General features: G+C 50.3%; 1 protein-coding gene across 3 annotated transcripts in view; it reads left to right on the top strand.

The window, feature by feature from the left end:
• Positions 1 to 20,588, top strand: part of EXTL3 (exostosin like glycosyltransferase 3) — a 106,282-nt gene that overhangs the window by 14,810 nt on the left and 70,884 nt on the right. The window contains exons 1-2 of one of the 3 annotated variants that reach the window (XM_068678939.1): positions 2,849 to 3,000; positions 16,690 to 16,756. The gene's annotated coding sequence lies outside the window, so the exon portion shown is untranslated. Of the gene's footprint in view, positions 1 to 2,848; positions 3,001 to 3,127; positions 3,368 to 16,689; positions 16,757 to 20,588 lie in introns of those variants that run through there. The other 2 variants (XM_068678938.1, XM_068678940.1) reach the window with 2 other exon arrangements.

Genomic DNA, 20,588 nt, shown 5'->3' with positions numbered 1-20,588 from the left:
GGGAACATCGGTGTGTTGGATGTGAGAACCACGAGTGGGATGAGAGGGAATTTGGTAAAGGGAAAGAGGTCAAGTGGGGACTATTCAGATAGAGAAAAGGGGGCCACAAAGGAGTGGTGGCATCCACTGTATTACATTGCAGCTGCCAGCTGTAGAGCTACTTAAAAGGTAACACAAGGGAGATTCCCAGCAATGAAATCATACACAGGTGTCTAAATAAGTTGTTCTGTGAGCAGAGGGACTAATGAAGCTGTTTTTCCTTAGATCTTGGCTTTTGTCTTCAGCCCCTGACGGCCAGCATTTCTTCCCTCTCCTGGGGTGCGTGCCAGCACGGACCCTCACCGCATTTCCTCTGCTAGGAAAGGAGTCATGCAACTTATATTTGTTTAAATTTTGATTCATCGCAGCTTACAGACTGCCCATTCGGATCCATTTCCGAGGGAACACCTTACGTGTGCTCTTGGATATGGCGTGTGAGCAGGCTGTAAGAAAACAAAAGCCCTGATAGCAGAAAGGGTGGGAAATGAGGATGTTTGAACACGATAATACTTCTGTTGGGATATGCGTAAGGCAGCTGAGGAGTTTTGGCTCGATGGGAGGGAAACAGAAAACTCCTCTTTTATACTGAGCTCCTGTTGCCTTGGAATAAGAAGGGGTTAGTACACGGAGAAGGGGTTTAAATCTGAAGCTGCGTATATCGATGTGATGTGCAGCAGCCTTGAGGCTGCTTTGCAAGAAGGATTTGCCATGCTGGCTGCTGTTCCTGAGAGCTTGTTTCATTTTGGGAGCTGGGATAAGAATTGGTCTCTCGCTTTGTGTCCTGACATGGCTGTGTCCAGCAATTTGGGTGATAACCTTGCCTTTATGCTGGGCAATGCCTTAATAATCCGTCTTCTTTTTCCTGGAATATATAAAATATTGTTTGTGAGATCCTTTGAACGTGCAGTACCTATGCCCGCCCTTCTGTTTGTTGAGATTTCCTTTTGTATTCTTTAACAACAGGTAGACCTGCTCTCCCCCTCACCCCCCACTGTTTTTTCATCTTGGTAGAAAAGTTAGTTTCTTTACACATGTGTTAAACGACTGTTAAAAAGTGCAGAGCAGTGGAAAAGTGGTTCCTTGCAGCTTTCAAGTGCTCATGTTTTATTAAAGCTGAGATTCCTGGAGACACACTACAGTTGCCACCCTACGCGCTCCTATGGAGATAAAAACCTTGTTTTTTCTGTCACGTTCTTTAGTCCCCCAAAAGTTGTCAGTTTGGGTGCTTTGGGGTGAGACTTGATTCCAATAGATAGGGTTGCCTCTCAAGGGGCCCTAATTTAAGTGCAGAATTAAAGTGCATAAAATAATAAAGAGTACTGAAGCTCAGTTTGGCTTGGTTTTCTTGTAAGATGATAACTGGCACCACCACTTGCCTTTTTTCTTCCCTTTATTTCCTCACTGATTTTTTATATATATATATATTTCTAATTCTTTTGCTTCAGTCACCATCTTTTGGTATGTTTGGTACTTGTCAGCCTACATTTTACGTAGCTGCTGTTACTGCACAACGTTAATGCTGCTGTCAGCGTAAATGCTGTTTAGTCAGAAAAGAAAGGTTAAAACCACGAATGACGTTTTACACCACTACAGTCTTTAAACCTCTTTTGTCCAGATTGAGTCATAATCTGCGATATTAATACAAACTGTCCAGATTGGACCTTGATGTAATGAAGTAATGATGTAATGAAGTGAAATGGGTGGTGATGGTGTAGTACCAGTAAGCAGGGTCTGCAATTACTTTCACATCTCTATCAGCATCCCAGTATATACTTATTTTCATGGTCCTTTTTACCAGAAACCATCAGAATATCTCTCCAGGGGGTTGATGGCAACATTTGCAGTCCCAGCAGAGGGTTTGACCATAGAGCCGAGGGGTGACTGAGCTCCATGGGTGCACCTTCTGCCTCATAGGGGTGCTGGGGCACAACTGGGGGCTGCTGGTGCACAACTGGTGGCTACTGGGGCACAACTGGTGATTGCTGGGAAGCAGCTGGGGGCTAAGGGGGCAAAACTGGAGGCTACTGGGGCATGATTGGGGGCTACTGGGGCTTAGCTGGTGGCTATACTGGGGTACAATGGGTAGCTGCTGGAGCATGATTGGGGGCTGCTGGTGCACAACTGGTGGTTACTGGGGCACAACTGGTGACTACTGGGGTACAATGGGTGGCTGCTGAGGCATGATGGTGTCTCCTGGTGCACAGCTGGTGGCTACTTGGGTAGAATGGGGGGCTACTGGGGCACAACTTGGGGCTTGTGAGGTACAATGGGGGGCTACTGGGACACAGCTGGTGGCTATACTGGCGTACAATGGGTAGCTGCTGAGGCATGATTGGGGCTACTGGTGCACAACTGGTGACTATTGGGGTACAATGGGTAGCTGCTGATGCAAAACTGGGGGCTGCTGGAGCATGACTGGGGGCTGCTGAGGCATGATGGTGGCTACTGGGGCACAGTTGGGGGTTACCAGAGCAGAACTGGGAGCTGCTGGGGCACAACCGGTGGCTACTGGGGCACAACTGGTGGCTACTGGGCAACAGTGGCTGGCTAGTTAGGTACGATAGGTGGCTACTGGGGCACAAATGTGGGTTACCAGGGCACAACTGGGTGTTACTGGGGCACAACTGGGGTATCCGGGGCTCAACTGGGACCGAGCCAGTCACTGACAGGACCCGGCTCCCTGACAGGACCCCGTCCCCTCACGGCGTCCCCTCGCGCCCACCTTTAGGCGGGAAAAGCGGGAGTGCGCAGCGCGCATGCGCAGCGGCCGGCGCCCACCTCGGGGCAGGAGGGGGAGGTGCCGCCCCGCCCCCCTCCACCATTTAAAGGGCCAGCGCTCCGCCTCGGCCGGCCGCCCCGCTCGGCGCCGGCAGCGGGCGGCTGTGGAGCAAGCGGGAGCCCCCCGGCCTCGGGCACTTCGCCTCGTGACGGAGCAGAGCTGGGACGCTTCGGCAATTCTCGGTAGTTTCCGGAGGGGCTCCCCCCTCCCTTTCCCTTCGCGTTCCTCGCTCCCCTAAAGCCCTTCGGCAAGTTCCGTCAGCGCTTCGGCTCTTTCCGCCCGCCCTTCGGCTCCGCTCGTGAAGTTCCGCCGCCGCTTCGGCAACTTCCGCCGGTCCGGTTCGGAAATGGCCGAAGACGTGAGGGAGCCGGCGGTCTAAAGAGGGGGAGAAGCCCGGCCGGCTGCTCGGAACGAACCAACTGCGCGCCGGCGGCGGGGGGGGCCGGGGGGGGAGCAGGGCAGGGCAAAGCGGGGGTAAAGCGAGGCAGGGGCCGCGGCTCCCCCCCCACCCCCGCCGGTCCTGAGGTTCCGCCGGGAGGGCGCCGAGAGGTAGGCTGGACCGTACCACGGACCGGGAGGCGGGGGGGTGCCGAGCCCCCCCCCCCCCCCCCATGGCGGGGCAGGGGGTGTGAGGGGAGTGGTACAGTCCTGGGGCACGGTCCCTCAGGGCTTTATTTTGGGGGGGGGGGGGGGGGGGGGGGGAGGTATCCTTGTGGTGTTTTTTTAATTATTTCTACATTTTATTTCTCCAGCTGTTCTCCCCTAAAGCGTAGGGGTCTCTCCCTAATAAAATTTCCCCTCAGATAGTGGAATTAAACAAAATTAGTGGAATTAAACTGTGTTAACGCCTTATCGCTGCCTGCCACCCAGTTGTGCTGGTCCAGTTTTGTCTAAAGGGGCCAGAAATGGTTAAATTTGTATTAAAGGTTCACTAAAACATTGTGTCCTTCAGAGGGGTGCTGCCCTGTCAAAATTGGGGCTCCTGTTGCTTCTGCCCTCTGGTAGCTCGTGTGGCCTCATCGCCTCGTTTGGCTTCAAAATCGCTGCTTTCTGTGCTGTGAGGCTTATTTAATCTGTAAAAACAGAGATTAAATAAGTCTGTTTCCTGAAGCGGGTGTCACATGCAGGCGGCTCTCTGTTTTCGGGGGGGGAGAAATCTGCGTGTGCGGGGTGCCAGCGCCTATCACAGGCATCGCAGGCGTGTTTTGATCGGCGTTTGTCATGTATCTGAGGTAAAGTGTCACATGGAACGTGTTTTGTGCCTTGTCACGCCTCATCAAGCGATGAATAATCCTAAATCCTCCTTCTATCAGTCACAAATGGACGGCCGGCTGGTTACGTGGTGGTGGGAAACGTCTTTTCCCCTCACAAATCCCCTACCTTCGTGTGCCACCGAAGGCTCCTGGTGTTACGTGTGGCTCTACCCACGTTCAGTTACGACTTTGTGATATATTTTCAGCTTTTTCTTTCCAGAAATCAGGCTTTACATAGGTTCAGTTCAGTGTTAAGAGATCTCAGAGCAGGGCTAATTGCCTTCATCTGAGCCCGGTACGGCCAAATTCCTCTGGCAGCTCAGCCATGGCACGGACAGCCCCCGAACTCCTCACAGCTTTTTTTTTTTTTTTTGCAAAAGGGAAGGGCCAAAATAGTTTCCTGAAGTTCCCTGATTTTGCAAGTGGGGACTGTTAGTTAGCTCTCGTGTTTGTTTGCACGTGAGGACGGCTTTTGGCAGTTGTCAAATCGGAGCAAAAGCAGCAGAAACAGAACAGAAGAAAAACATGGTTATTTAACCGCTGTCGTTTAGGCTGTTTCTCAACAATAAACTGCAAAATTGGAAGGCTGTTTACGTGCTGCTGAGGTGGGATGGGAAGGATCGTCTTCCTCATGGGTCTCTGGGACTGTTCAGACAAGGATTTAAATGGTGCTGGTGCCTTCCCAGGGCTTGCTTGCACACGGGGAGCCAGACACCATCTTGAGTCTGTTTTCCACAACTATTAAGTTTTGAAATCCCATCATAATGTTAAATTGTTTAGAGTTTGTCTCATCTGGCTGTGTATTTGTGCTTTTTCACCCCCTCTCACACCCTGTGCTGCCTGATTTTCCTCCTTGCTGTTTGACTGCTGTCCCCCATCCCGGCTGCCTTGCTTGGTTTCCTTCTCCTTCCCATGATCGTTTCACTGGGCTTTAACCCAGGTTGTTTTTTTTCCTCTTACTTCAACGAATTAATTCTAACCCAGATTAGGATCCTAACCACCTAGCAAGCAAAATACATGCGGTTTTTATGTTTCCTTGAGAAAAACACAAGTGATATTCACACGCACGCTTAAGGATATGACAATTTAGGGCAGGTAGGCATCTCCCTGCTAGCATGCAGGGGTAGCATTCAGGTGGGATTTGGGGGATGAAGCCGGGATGTCCAGCTGGCTCCTACAACCCATGCTGATGCTGAGGCTGGCCTGAGTACGCCTGCAGAGCTGTTGCAATTTAGATGTATCCTCAAAAGCAAAGCCACGTTTTTTCTCCTTGGAGAAGACTTTAAAGTCCTGTTTACCGGTGATTGCTGTGGTTGGGTTGGCTCCTGCAGCCTAGGTGTCTGATCCTCGGATGCAAATCAGGTGGATGTTGCCTGAGAAGAGGTGCAAAGGCAGTTTGAGGTTTTGGGGCTTGGTAGGAAGGATGAGGACAGGAGAATACAAAGCTCTGTGGCTTACAGCTCATCAATCCCTGCATTGCCCGGGTTGCTGGCCGACCAGGTAAATTGATGCCAGTACACATTTTGGAGAGCAAATCGAACTCCCATTTTTTTCTTAAATCATCACTATTAGTTAATTGCTGCCCGTTACCAGCAAGAGCAGTTTTAGAGGCCTGACTAATCTGTCGCAAACGGTTTTTGAAAGGACATTTTGTAGCTTGACTTGCTGGACAATCCCTACAAGATTATTCTAACTATAAAATTCCGATATCTTTCTATTTATTTATTTACTTATTTATAGATAAAGTGCGTAGGTGTGCTGTGCTCCCTCTTCTGGCATTTGCCCCCCCGCCTCGTGGTGACTGGCTCTTGGTTTCTCAAGGCTACGTTGATCTGTGCAGTGAAACTGTGAAATGACCTTTCTCTTGTTGATGAAATCGATTGAAATACACAGATTTGAGACTCATAAATCAAGAAAATTAAAGTTTTTTTGCCCCTTTGGGGGAGGGAACCCTAGGACTCCCACTGGGGACTACAGATTATCTGTTGGTTTGGTGTAAAAGTTCCCTGGGAAACTTGTAAAGTGCTTTTAATTCGTCTCAGGACTTCTGCCCAGCCTACCAGTTTCTTTAAAGGTTGCGTGGAGTCGGGCGTGGATGTTTTTTTTTCTGTATTCCCTGCTCTTCCTTCCTCTTCCGTGAGTTTTGACGCATTCAGAAGCTGGCTGTCATTCTTCTACAGATGCAAACGCCAGCAGAACACGGGATTAACCCATGAACGTGGGAAACCCTCTTAGGTTTCTTCCGACAGAAAAAGCTAAATAACATTTCCTGCTGTATGGGTAACTCTTCCTTTTCCTTCTGCAGAGTTTCCAGCTGGTTAGCCTTGTTCCGTGAAGTGATTCAAAACAATTCCAGGTATTTTCCTGGCAGCGCAGGTAGCTCGCGGATTGATCCTGCTCTTGGTAAGGGTGCTGCTGTGCTCACGAGCTTGTTCTGCCACCCGGCTCTGCAGGCTGAGCTTCGTGCCAGCCCCTTAGTGCTGCACGAAGGGATTGTGGAGCTTCGTGTGTCATCTCTGAACTCCTTCGAAAGTGAATTCGATTTATTTGAACGCTGAAATGTCAGTGAGCAGGGAATAAGTTGTTCCATGCATCCGTTGCCTTCCTTAGGGGATGTTTTATGACAGGTTGAGCACTTTCGAAGTCCAGGCAAATAGATAATGGGTTTGTCTGGCAACTTGGTGTGGAAATGGGGTCCTTTGCTTCTATTAAGGCAATTAAAACCATCAGCACCCTCCACTATGTACGTGATCCTATCAACACATCTCAGTTCTCCGCTGTGAAGGTGTGCTTGGCTTTTCCCTGTCCTCGAGTGCCTCGGGATGAAATCTGCACGCGTCTTTTTGGCGTTTCTATTCCGGGCAGGAGGAAATCACATCCCAGCTCTGCTCCGTGGGCACGCGGTGGGATCGTGTTGGCGGCGAGCGGAGCGTGCGCGGGGAAAGGTTGGCATGGGGAGCACTGGAGCTTGTGACGAGAGGAGCTGCCAAGCGAGCGGAGGAGCCGAGAGCAGAGCCGAAATTCGCAGAGCGGTGGCGTGAGCTGCTCCCTGCATTTCTCTGAAGGGCTCGGGGAAGTCTAAGCAGAGCTGGCTCGAGCTCAGTAGGGAAACTTGCAAGGTTCTGCACGTCAAGAGGCCGAAATCCTGTGGTATCAGCCAAGTAATAACATCAAAGCCATGATGTGTAAGCAGCAGGTGGGCAGGAGACAGGGCAATGTAATCCTTTTCTTCCTCATTTAGAGGGAAGCTGCCGGCCGGAGATAACATGAAGGACGGGCGCCCACCGCCTCCCAGAAATGCGCCGAGCATCTAATAACGTAAGGCAGCCAACAGCTAACACCGTCCTCAGATTATTCGGAAAGATAGCAGTCCCACAGCAGATGGTTTTAAAAAAAACAGCACAAAGCTTTTAAAAAAGACAAACCCAAACCGACCATGCGTTGTTTTGGTAAGATATTCCTTTCCTTAGGCGTCTCTCCTGGGAAGAGCTCGCTAAATGAATCCGCCGCACCTTGATTTTCATGTGGGGCTTGAGGAGGAGCCAGCGATGGGCAAAGCAGCCCGGAGATGGCTCTGTTGGGAGGCTGCCACTAATTACCGTGGCGTCTGACAATTAGCTGGTGTTCAGCGAGTTCTCCAACGAAAACAAGGATGCGGAGGAAGGGAGGAGCTGTCCCTGCGATGGTCTTGAGAGGAAGAATTGAAGCTCCACGCGGTGGATTTTTTGCTGCTCCTACACGGATTGGGACAATGCTGATGGAACAGCTGGGATTTGAGGCACCCCAGGAGCTTGGCTATTTTTTTTTTCTTCCACCTCCTGCCCGTGCAACAGGTCCGTGCTTCGTGGAAAACCTCCAAACTTGTACCCTCTGCCACGTGGTGTTAATGTGAATCTCCGAGCTGTTAACAAAACCCAAGATTTAATGCTAATAGGGATAAAAAGGTTGCAAACTCCTGCCTTTGCTTCCTCACACTTGCCCCCAGGGTCTGCCGGCTTTGTTTTTGCTCCGTGGCAGTGATGAATAAATAGCACCAGGGCTCCTGCAAGCGTCTCAGGGGTGCAGTTAGTTAGGAGATGAAGCTGGCAGGTATCTCAGGGCCCAGACTGCTCTCCCTCCCCAAATACCTTTTAAAATTATGAGGGCAATCTTGATTAGCAAGGCTGAGCCACGCAATTAACTTCTTCCTTGACGAAGGAGCTGTCAGGGAAATGTTTTTACATCGTTTGTGTTCCTGAGCTCACTTTCGGGGTGGAGTTACTCCTGCAGCAAGGCCCAGAGCATCTTTGGGAGCCGTTTCCTAATCCAAACTGCTCCTGTTCTTTCTCTGTTTGCTTTTTCCTTCCTCTTTTAGGCCCGGGGGGAGGTTGCTGGGCACCCTTCCCTGCCTTTTCTCCCCGTCAGCTTGCTGTCTCCATTACCCTGCTGCAGGATATTCCTGTCTCCAGCCTAACCTGGCCCTCTGAAGACCTGAGATGCGAGTGCTGGCGGTTCCAGAGGAGGAGACCACTCATTTGGGAGGATTTCTGTATTTTTGACGTCTGATGTGCTGAGTTTTGCTGCCCCGAGGCTGTGCGGGATGGCTGCCTGGTAGGAACCAGCCTGTTTCTGTTTCCCAAAAGCCCAAAGAAGAGGCCAGACCCAGTACAACTCCAACTTCTGCTCTTCTGTGAGGAGAAGTGAAATGAATGAGCTGTTATTTCCCCTACATGGCAAGGAATGTTTTCATTCTGGCCCCGGTTTCACAGCAGATGAGCTGCCTCATGCAGAAAGAGAGGGAGAAGAAGAGGAAAGGAGCCGTGCCACAGCCTCCTCGCTTCCAAACACGGCTTTGGTGGTTCCCTGCTGCCCGTGCACTTATTGAACCGCCTGCCTGATCCCTGATCTTGTTCCTTGATGCACGGAATAACCAGAGCTCTGAAGATGCTCCAAGAGATTGGGAAAAAAAAAAAAAAAAAGGCACGTGTTGCTTCCAGGATTGCATTTCACTAATTGTTTGCAGTGACCTTTTGGAATCTCAGAGTGGAAATTTGTTTGCTTCACTGTCTCCTAGAGCAGCTCCTGGCTCTCTGCGTATGATACAGAATGGAGTTTTTTTGTTATTTTTGTAATTTATTTCTTTTTTAATCACGTTCTGACAGCAAAGCCCCTTCTTCCCTGTTCATTGCAGCTCTGGCTATTTCAAAGAGCAAGCTGTCTTTAACAGCACTTCCGCAGATGGCGCTTTCTGAAACTTTTTTTTTTTTTTCTAATGGGGATGTTTTTCTTGGAGCCCAAATTGCTTGTTCATTATTCTAAATATTGCTTTTTAACATTTTTTCAACCTACAGAGAAAATTCTCGCTTCGTTCTTAAACGTCTAAAGCCGGGACGATGAAAGGGCTCTGGGTTTTTGTCACCGTTTTTTGCACACTGCTGGCCTTAACTTTGACAAAAGTGGGCTTTTCATCCTCAAATCTGCCTAGATAGACCTGGAAGTGCTCTGAATTTCCTGCTAAACTCCAGATAAAAGCCTAACACTGTTGGAACTTGCAGTTTAGGTGTGAGCTTCCTTGCTTGCAGGGCTCCTGAGAAGGGTTTGCTGCACCCCCTTCGTTTTGTTGAGCCTTTTAGGAATAAATGATGCTCCTCAAGCTGTGAACACGAGAACAGTTTAGCTCAGGGGAAAAAAAAAAATAATCCCCTGCAAACAGACAATGCCCCAGCTCTGCGTTTAAACAGCAGCTAATTTGGCATGGGGTGAGCTGGGCTAAATCCGTCAGGGGGTTAAATCTGTTGGGCTTTTAATTCCCAGATTAGAATCTGGGAATTTAGTGGTAGGCGTTTGTCCTCCCTGCTGCTTTTGGGTCTCCTTTCCCCGTTTTGTTCCCAGCCTGTTTGTTTTCCTGGTGTCTGGCCTCTCCTCTCCCGCAATTAAGAACTAACCGAGGAACATCTCCTGTTCACACATAGTTTATATTTAATTTTATTCTTCCTGTGCACCCTTCTCTGCTGGTGGCAGCCCTGACCCGAGCAGTTCTTCGGGTCCTCTCCATCAGGAGGAGACTTCTGTGGCTGCTTGTTGAAGAGGGAAGCTTCATCAATGCTTTTTTTCCTCCCGTCTGCCTGTGATGCTCTGCTCGCTGGGACTTTTCAACGCCAACACAATCGGGTCGCCCTATTTCTTCGCTCTGTCATCAACCAACGTGACATTTTGGGTGGCTGCAGCAGTTTTTATTCCTCGTGCCTGTGCTGGCGCAGAACTCGGAGTCACAATGATGCTGAGTGTGGTCTGGGGATGTTTCTCTGGCAAGCAATCACTCGGGGAGAGAGATCACATCTGCGGAGAGCCCTTGCTGGCTCACAGCATCGATACCTGCTGGGCTGTGCTCGTTTTAAGCAACTGGAGTTTTGGAAGCTCGTAAAAACTGCAGAAAGGGATGCGAAGCTGAGCCTGGCCTGCAGTTGATGGCTTCTTACTGATTTTTCCCCTGTGGTTTCTGTCAAAAACCAAGAGTAAGAGGAGCAGGAGAGTTCAGTTTGTGGTGTAGTTGTGCCTGATGTGTTTTTAATTTTTATTTGTCATCCTTGCAGCCTCGGCTTCCTCCTGTTTCCATCACCTTCCCCCTCGTTGGCCTTATTGTCATAGATTTCCTCTTTCTCTGAATTTTTCCAGTTCTCTGCCAGCTGTGGAGCACCAGAGAAGGCAGCAGAAGGTCCTGCCCTTCCCTCATCCCTCTTTTGACAAGAGATACCCCATTAAAAGAGCTCTGTGGTTACCTGTGGGGCCAGCATTTATTCCCCAGACCCCAAGCAGCGTGTCCTGCTGCCTCACCCTTTGCTGCATCTCCTCTTGTGGGCACGATGCGCTGAATTTAATAAAAATAAATAAATTGTGGTCCTTGCAAAGTCAAATATTGACTGGCTTGGGTGAAATTCGTGGTGGAGGACCAGCTTGGCTTGCACGTGGGTGCAGGCAGCTTCGTTGTGGTTGGGTGGTAGGGAAATGGAGATGCTGCCTTGAACCCTTCTCAAGGGGAAGGAAGAGGAGCCCCAGGCTCCTGGTGGCAGTAAGGAAAGCGGGAGGTGGTTAGAAAACGTGTTATTTGAGGATCTGATTAAAAACTCTGACTAACGAATGAGGTCATGAGACAAAATCGGGGAGAAGCTGTTAATTGTGCATCATTAAGGATGTCTTGAAACGATCTCCCGTGCTCTGGTCCGCTGCCATGCCCCTGGGATGATCTCAATCTGTTGGAAGTGAGAGCCGAAAATAAAAAAGAGGCTGGCTGGGGTTTCTGCAGAGATCAGCAGCACGGCGCAGGGATCTGCTGGCGTCGTTTCTTCCGTGGCAGCTTCATTCTCCTGTCCTGCACGGGCAGCTCCAGGCATTTTGGGATAACTCAGCCTCGGCCCTTGGCTTTTTTTTTGTGCTTAGAGCCTCTGTGGGTCAGCACGTAACTGTCACGCTGAAATTGAATGTGATTAATTCTCTGTTTAACTCAGGGAGGTCGTGGCGTTAGGTTAGGAAATGTTTTCATAACCTTGAAGGTGTCATAAGCTGGAGGAAAAAGCTTTGTGGTCTCTCTCTCCTAGCTGTGGGGTGCACCAGGTTGGGAAGCGATCGGATTGAGAGCGACCAAATAAAAAAGCTGAGCTGTAACCGTGGTTTGCTGTGTGCTACACTGTGTTTTTACAGGGACAAGGGAGAGCAGAGATCACGGGAGAGTGAGGAGCTCCTGCAGGCACACCCTGACACCTTGGTTTGAAGAACTAAGAGCTAATGAACTCATGGCATTAATCTTTCTTTATTTTTTTTAAGCGGTTAGGGTGAGGCCAGCATTGGAACAGGAGACAAAAGGAGCCTTCTTCCTCCTCAGAAGAAGGAAGGAGTGATGTGATCTCTGGATTTGACTCCCCCATTTGGCAGCAGGTCAGGGGTTGCAGCACATCTCTGGAGATTTAGGGGCGAGGCATGGTTTGGTGGTGCAAATATCCGTGAAGAAAGCTGAAGGGCTTTTCCCCAACCCCCTAACCCTGGAGAAGCCAGCCAGTTGGTGCAGGTAGGATGGGGAGAAGTCTTGGTACCAAGGGGGATTTATCCCAAAACCCTAAAGCTTTTCCCGGTGATTTTTGTCTCCCCGGGCAGATGTGCGTTGCTGGAGGAAATGGCGCTGAGCACGGCCGCAGAGCTTTTTGGTTTTTTTTTGTTTTAACTCCCTAACTTGAGCCTGGAGCACACAAAGCAAACCCTCCAAGCCCGTGAAGGGGGTTTTGTGGGGGAATAAAGCTTCTTGTCAGCCGCGGTGTTCAGACCCTTGGGAAACCGTGACCATTGTCCGGGCTATTATTGCTGCAGAAAAGCTTGGCGTTTCCTCATTCAGGGTCTTGCAAATCTGCTCCTGTGCTCTTAAAAATAACCCAGCGTGAGCCTGCGATCGGGAGCATTCAGAAGAAATTCTTCAGCCCTTTAAAACTGAAGGGAGGGGAGCAAAGCCCTCCTCGAAGTGCTTTTACTTGCTGGCAAAGAGGGACTGTGGCTACCCGGAGGAGGTGCGGTGGGGCTCGGCTCCCCTCTGATGAGGGTTTTTGGCCCCCAGCAGGTTTGGGGTGCAGCCGTGGCCCTTTGGGGAGCACCCCCAGGCAGGTGGGTGCGTGGTTGCTTGCTGCTGGCGGCCGCATTTTGCTTTCTGGGGCTGTTTTGGGAAGGGTGACTTGTGCTGACCAAAATCCAGGCAGGGCAACGCTCAGGGTGCTGCTCCTGCAGGCTCCCTGCTGTTTTTTTGGGGTGCTGCAGGATCTTTTGGGTGGCTGGCGGGGACAGAAACGGAGCCAGCAGACATCACACAGAGGGATTTTGGGAACCAGGAGGAGCAGGATGCGTGCTGCAGGCAGAGCACAGTGAGCTGGGGGCTCTGCTTTTCGTGCTGTGAGGTTATATCCCTGCACGGAAACCCTTGGACCATTTTTCCAACCCATTTTTTTAGTCCCATTTCATCAAGCGGTGCAGGCTACGCTGCGAAAACATTCGGGACAGCAGCTGCTGCCCACGCAGGGCACCGAAATGTGTGTTTAGTGGTCGAGCAGCATGCTTGCTCGGGGCGTGCCGCCTCGTTTCGCTCCGTGCCAGTGTCCGCGCGCAGCCTTAGCCGTGGTTTATCGGCGGGGAGGTATCGCTGAGGGTAGTAATTTGTGCTTCCTGCAAGCCAGAGGACAGGAATTACCGTTTGCAGGAGGTTTGGAAGGAAGCTGCCTTGTGGAGCTGCAGGTTCCTGACGGGACGGAGGCTTCAGAGCTTGCTCCTCTCTTTAGTTTGTATCCGTGTGATTAACGAGGTGCGTACGGTAAGAATACAATCGCTTTTCATTTTATTATTTTTTTTTGCCACTAGTGTCTAAATATATCTAAGAAAAATGCAGACCGAGGCTCTTTAATGAGGCAAGAAGTCGTTCCTGCTTCCCTTCTGAGGACAAAACCGCCTCACCCACTGGCTTTTGCTCTTTGTGCGGACTTCTTGCTTTGCATCCCCACGCATCCATCATAGCCTGAAGGCTGCCACAAAAGGCGGTGGGAAAAGATCAAACGGGCTGTTTCGGTGTGCTTAAACCTGAACTCTTGTAAGGGAAACCCTCAGCTTTGGTGGGGCAGGCTGTGGGGTTGTGGTGATGGAAACTGGGGAGAGAAAAGGAGTGCTGAGTAAGTTTAGATGTTACAGAACTTATTGAAGAACGGGAGCTGCTGGGAAGCACTTCAGAAGTGAAAATAGTTCCAGATTTGTTCCTCCCCTTTGCCAGATTGCAGAATTAGGTGATTTGGGGGGAGCTTCCACCACCTGGAAGACAATCTGTGTCGCCAGCATCTTGCCCCTCGTGCAGGGAGGATGTAGCACGGCAGGAGGACAGGTATGTGGGGTCTGGTTTCGATCCTTTCGTCACGGGAGGAACCAGCTCTGGTTTTCAGGCACGTTGCTGCAGCAGCGTGCTGTGGTTGTGGTTTGTCGGACTGCGAAATCAGATTACGCTCGCACGTGGTGGCTGTGTGTGAAATCCCAGGCAGCTGAGAGCTACGGTCACTGTGGGGCTGCACGATGGGGGTTTTGGGGCTGCGGGGGCCTTTTTCTGAGATCTTGTGCCTCAATGTGAGTCTGTGCCCCACTGCTGAGAATCAGAGAGCTGTAGGGGTTGGAAGGGACCTCCAGAGACCATCAGGTCCAACCCCCTGCCAAAGCAGTTCCTTAGAGCAGGCTGCCCAAGGAGGTGTCCATACGGGCCTTGGATATCCCCAGAGACCCCACAACCTCCCTGGGCAGCCTGTCCCAGTGCTCTGACACCCTCACCATGAAAAAGTTGTTTCACATCTTGGTGCAGAACTGCCTGGGCTCCATTTTTTGGCCGTTGCCCCTTGGCCTGTCCCCACAAACCACCGAAAAGAGGTTGGCCAAGTCCCTCTGCCTCCCACACTTCAGATATTTGTACACATTGCTGAGATCCCCTCTCAGTCTCCTCTTCTCCAGGCTGAGCAGCCCCAGGTCTCTTCATTTCCTCCTAAGGAAGATGCTTCAGGCCCTTTGCGTGGCCGTGCTCAGGCGCTCGCTGCACCAGGGCTTGGAGGAAGAGGAGGGAGCCTTAGCGAGTTGTGTTCAAGGCTTGAAAGCCAACATTTTATCTCAATCCATACAACAACAGCTCCGTGAGTAACTGTTTAACCCTGATGTCAGCTGTGGGAGGAGTCCACTGAGTCTCCAGAAATTAAAAGAGTTTCTGGGGAAGGTAAGCAGGGTTGTGCTGTTGTAATGCCCTCTTCTGATGGGCAGTCAGCCCCTCGTAATCAGATTTAGCCAGGCCACGCGTGACAAGTGGTGCTTTAATTAGCTCTTCACCTGTTTAATGAGTGTGTGTACAGCCGTGTTAACGAGCTGCAGCCCTCTGAGGACGCCCCCCTCGGGGGTGGTGGTCCTGGTGCTGCTGGTGGCAGGCGGGGGCAGCCCCTCCGAGACCCACTCCTGCACGTTTCTGCGAGCTCGTCTCTCACATTTTTGGCCTCTGTTTTATTAATCCTCCGTGCATTCTGCTTATTAAGCAGCGCCGTTTCTAATAGGAGTTATTTTCGGGTCTGCCATTAGTGCCCCCTTCTCGTCAGCGCCGACAAAGCGCCTCGCGTGCTGTGTTCTCCAGGTGGGTGTCGTGATTCAAGGGTTCTTCAGAAAAGCTTTTGTGCTGTGAGGATGGCTCTCCTTGTGCTGACAGCAGCTCTCTGCAGCTTGGTAAATAAATAAATAACAAATTCCCCTTGTATTAACACGGATGGGACAGAAGAGGAGAGCGCTGTTTATTTGTTTTATAATATATTTACAGATATTATTGTGTAAATAATAGGGCTGCAAATGAGAACAGAGCTCTCCTTTGGTTTTTATCCACGTTCACCTTGAATTTTTATCCATGGTCAGGGTGAAAAAGCAGCGCAGGATCAGCAGGCCACCTGCCCAAGAGGAGGGCAGTTCTCCTAAATGCGTGTGCTCCGTCTCGAGTTGTAAATTTTTGGTATGGCCCAGAAAGCTCCGGGTTTTGCCATTTGATTGCAATTTGCATTTAGATTGGCTGCCCGAAGGGGAGTCGCCGGCGAGGCTGGCTCGAGCCTCGTGCAGATCTGCCTGCGAGTAGTGGCATTTACATAAAAACCATTAGCTCCGTTATTGATAAACATGAAAGGCATCCGTTTCATTTAATTTCCTGATGAGGACTCTTTAATCTAAGCACGCAAGAAGGCTGCAGCAGTCTCATTCCTGCCCCTCAGCCCCTCCTGCTCACCCCTTGTTGCTTCTCGGGATGGTTTCCTTGGGGTTTTTGGGGCTGGGAGACGTGGAGTCCTCACTTCTGATATCCAGAAGTAGCCAGTTGTCGTGCTGCACGGTAGGGAATTATTTAATGCCCCTCTTAAGAGGTGTCTCTTTAATTGAAGGGGGATTTAATGTGTCCCTGAAGCGCCATCGGTCTGCGTGCGGCGTGTGTTGACACATCTCATGATGGGTTCTGCTTTCCTTTGCATCGTAACTCCATTACGTAGGTAATTCCTTGCTTAATCAGAATGGGCTTCAGCACAAACCGAGTGGCTTCCCATGAAGGGGATAAGGTTAAAATTATAAACTTTAAACCTATTAAAGGACCTTCCTTGGTGCGTGCAGGTTACGGCCATCTGAGCCGCCAGGACCGTGCCTTAGGAAGGGAATTCCTGTCCTGGTGGCCACCGAGGAAGCCTTTGTAACACGCTGAGCCCGTGTAATGGTGACCAGTGTGCCTCAGGAGGAGGATTCACCGTCCCTGTACTAACTGCTTTTGTGTAGCTGTTGATGCCACTTTTATATCATTATCTTGCTTAACTCTTGGTTTGGATCAGGTCTGACCTTCTGAGAGCCTCTGGAGGCCACCAGTGCCATCTGACTTCAGGCATTGCAGCATCTCTTGGTTTAGGGCATTTCTGGTTTGGTTTAGGGTATTTCTTGTTTAGGACATGCTCCAACCTTTGCCAGCATTCTCATTTCTCAACCTTGGTGTTGGCGGTGTCTGTTCTGCTTCCTTCCCTTAGCAGGCTTCTTGAATTTGTCTCTTTGTCTCTACTTACAGCTTTTCTTCTTCTCTAATAGGATCCAGACAAATGAGCGGGGAGTCGGGCACGGAGGAGAGGCAGATTCTGCTTGATCACCCTTTGCAGTAAGTACCCTGACGTCTCGAGGATGAGATTTGCTGTGCTTAATATTGCCTTAAAACTGCCTTCACGGGGGAGCAGCACTAAATCTACATACTTCGACAACGCTTTCCTACAAATAGCAGCTCCCTTGGCTTTCCTCCTGTTGTGTTTCGAGGGAAGTGGAAGCTGACAGCTCCAGCTCCTTCTATCCGAAGGGGTAAATCTGCCCGCTTTAGTACGTGGTAAGGGTGGCAGGCGTTTTCTGAAAGCGAGGGAGAAAATCCGTATTTCATGGGGAATTTTTACACATTAAAATATCTCGCACGCATGCTAATGGGCGGTAATAACGAGCCGGTGCTTTATGAGGTGTCTGCAAACATTGTTCAACTTGCTACTGCGAGGGACTCGAGCTAATAAATCCCGGTTAATTGGAACACGTCGGCCCATCTGGTGCGTAGCCAGACTGAAACAGTTAACTGCAAGCCCCTGCGGGCTGAGGACACTGCTTTTGGGTACAAAATGCTGGCCCAGGCACAGCAGGTGAGTGTGGGAGCTGCTGTGATTGACCAAGAGGGCTGCACAATTAAATCCGCCGGAACAATCCTAGCAGGCGACTCCCCGAAGGATAACGTGGGATGATGAATTTTAAAAGCTGAAGGTGCTCGTTAACAAAAAGACAAGGAGGAAATCACACGCTTGGAAACCGGAGCGTGTCAGCAGGTTGGTTTCAATAAGTCCTGGGAGCAGGGCGGTCAATTCTGGTTCCTCCTGTGCAGGAAAGGGAAAAAAGAGGCTTTCTAATCTGTGGCTGCTTAACTTTTCCACCTCACATAGCATGGCATGTAAGATATCCTTGGTTCAGGTGTTCTCGTTGTTGATTCAGCTCGTTTTACTTCTGGATCCAGGGCACTCTTTCTGCCCTGCTGCTGGGATGTGCCAAACACTGCGTTCGGGGCTGAATACTGAAACTGAAAGTAGCAGAGAGGTCGTGTGAAGAGCAGAGGCTGCTGCTATCGATCAGGGGTGCCATCGCGCCGTGGTCTGCATCGACAGATCTAATCCCAGTGTGTGTCTAGAGTTAGATCTGCTGACTGCAGGAGCTAAAATAAGTCAATACCATCGAATTCTCCTTCTTGCATAGCTTAAGAAGAAACATGGAAAGTTGCAGCCTGACAGCTGTGCAATGTGCAGCGGGCCCCAGGGCTGCGTGGGCTTCCCTGAGGGCATCATTTGGCCTGCAGAGCATCTATTACAGCTGGTGTCTTGTGTGGCAGGCTCAGCATTGACCTTCAGAACCTGGTACACGTTTGTGGGCCTGATGGCTGGAAGAACAAACGTTGGAGACGAGGATTTGAGGTTTGGATTTTGGGCTGAAGATTGTGATTGAAGCAAAAGACTGTGCATGTGAATTTAGGTCAGTAGGAGACAGCTGAGCAAAGGGATCTTCTTGGCAGAGGGATGGAACAGAAGAGTGATAGAAACAAGGTCTGTCTGTGATTGCTGTAGAACAAGATGGAAAAATAACTGGTTTCAAGAGTCTTTAAGCCATTTTATACAAGACTGTAGCACTAAGTAGCTAAATGGGCTGGGGTTGGAATATAAAAATGCTTTCAACCCCAGCTAAGTACTGGGGGAGGCTGCGTTGCTGATCTTCCAGAAGAAGCTGTAGACTTCTGCTGACTTTATTAGAAACTCAAACCACAGCAAACAAACACCTGAGCCACAGGGAGGCCCGAGGTCTGTCCTGTCTCCAGCAGTGACTGGTGGAAATGGTCTTTATCTTGTTAATTTATTTAGCTGCAGTTTGAATTGTTTGCGTGTTCGCCTCTTCTGTGCTGTTCTGGGTTCTGTAGGTCCCTGCTATGCCCCTTACCAGAGATCTCTTCCAGACAAAAGGACCCAAATCTAGTTGGACTGTCCTTGCAGGTGATGTTCCGTGTCTCTGACCATCCTCACTTCTCTTCTGCCCCCTCTCCTCGTGGCACTGACTTCTGGTCCTGGTGCACATTTGGTTTTCCTCTCAAACCTCCAAGTCCTACTCGTTAGTACCTTGAAAGAGCCATTAGGTTTCTGAGGGCCCATCCTTTTGTTTCAGTTCGGTGTTTATCACCCTGGAAAAGAAGCCAGAAATCGTGTGTGTTCCACATAACGAGAAGCCATAGATTTATTTTTTTTTCTTCTTCTTCTAAAAAGCAGGAGTTTGTGTCTAATCTAAAGGCTCTATCAGAACAGCTATGAATAAACCTGCATTCCAGCACACTGAGTCACTGGGACAATGTAGTATTTAACAAAGAGTCCTGACAGACATTGTGTGGCTTTGTGCTCGAGCTGTCAGCCAGGATATGAGCTGTATCTTTGTATCCTGCAGCAGTTTCGGGAAACTAAATGGCTGCTCGTGTGCGCTGCGTCTTCCAGATGGGGACAAGAAACGCTCTGGATGTTAAAGCTTCTCCTTCTGCTCCGTTGGTTGAGAGGTAAAAACGATACCAGAAGAGTGAGTAGATACCAAAAGAGTGAGTAGTTCCTACTTAGATAAACATCAAATGGTGTCAACAAGCAGCTACTGATTTTGCAAGGGAGAGGCATGCCCCTCCATCCCCTGTGCTTTGTGCAAGTCTTCTTTATTTTGTCAGTCCCACACTCTAGTAGGACTAACAAGATAAATAGTAGGACTAACAAACTGCTAGATTCCAAAAAGTAGAACTGAAACACGGCACAATTCAAACTCTACTGCCCAGGGTTGTAGTCGCAGGTCTGCAGATCGCCACGGCGCGCCTGGGGCTGAGCCAGCTCTGTGGTTTTGTCTCTCCCTGCCCTGACTCACGGCCCTGGCTTTTGTGCTGCCCGAAGGTGAATCACAGCTCCCACAAGCGTGGTTAAAGCCTTGCCCTGTGGTCGGCCTGAGAAACCTGCTCCTGAGTTCAGCCAGGGAAACGTTTGGGTGGTTTTCTCCCTCAGCACGGAGCCAGAGCTCTGCGGACGATGGGAGTGGTGTTGCCCTGCCTTCTCCCAGCCCCACGGCTGTTCCTGCCATCGGGGATTTCTTCTTTCCCCTCTGCTGCCTCCCCCAATGCTCCTCTTCATATCTGCTTTTAAAACCAAGGAGCCCAAGCAGTTGTTCAGGCTTGTCTGTGCTCTGCTGGTGGCTTTTTTAAGAGAAGCCCTAGGGATCGGCTTCCCTCACCAGCCCCTTGTTTCATAGGGTTTACACCCACGCCGATTACCATTCGTAACCCTATTCGGGATATCCCGGGGATGAACTGTTGCCCTGAGGTTTTTCCATTCCTTCCTTGCCCTCTTTCTATATACGGCTCTTTCTCGGCCTTCTTTTTACATGTGCTCACACGAAGCTGCACCCAGCCGGCCTGCCAGCCCGCAGGCAACCTACACTAACAATTTCAGCTATAGTTTATCAAGATAGGAAATCGAGAGTGATTTTAATATGGTTGGGATCAGAACAGCCACGTTGGCTGCTTCTCCTGGTGGTTTTGATGCTCATTTTGGCTAGGGCAGGGTATAAATGCTCCAGACATCGGTCCCTCTCTGAACGAGGGATCAGCTCCTCCTGGGCAGCACTGGAACAGTTTATTTTTTCTCTTCTGGTGCACTGACTGAATAATATCCTGCTCTGCCCAGGGAAATCCCTTGTTTTGGAGAACCTCCATGGAGGGGAAGCTTCATCTGACTTGGAGCAAAGTTTGGGGACCTCGCTGGGATGCAGCGATGTTCGGAAGGCGCTGTGCTCTCCGTGGGGAGCTCCGAGAAGCCAACCAGCACCCAGGGGGCTTTTTCTTTTAATGCAGCCATTGAAATCTGGACTGGAGGCTGCGTGGGACAATGCTGTAATGGCAGAGC

This window comes from Anas acuta, chromosome 3, assembly GCF_963932015.1.
Source record: "Anas acuta chromosome 3, bAnaAcu1.1, whole genome shotgun sequence".
Classification (NCBI taxonomy): domain Eukaryota; kingdom Metazoa; phylum Chordata; class Aves; order Anseriformes; family Anatidae; genus Anas; species Anas acuta.
This window is presented reverse-complemented; position numbering and strand designations above follow the sequence as displayed.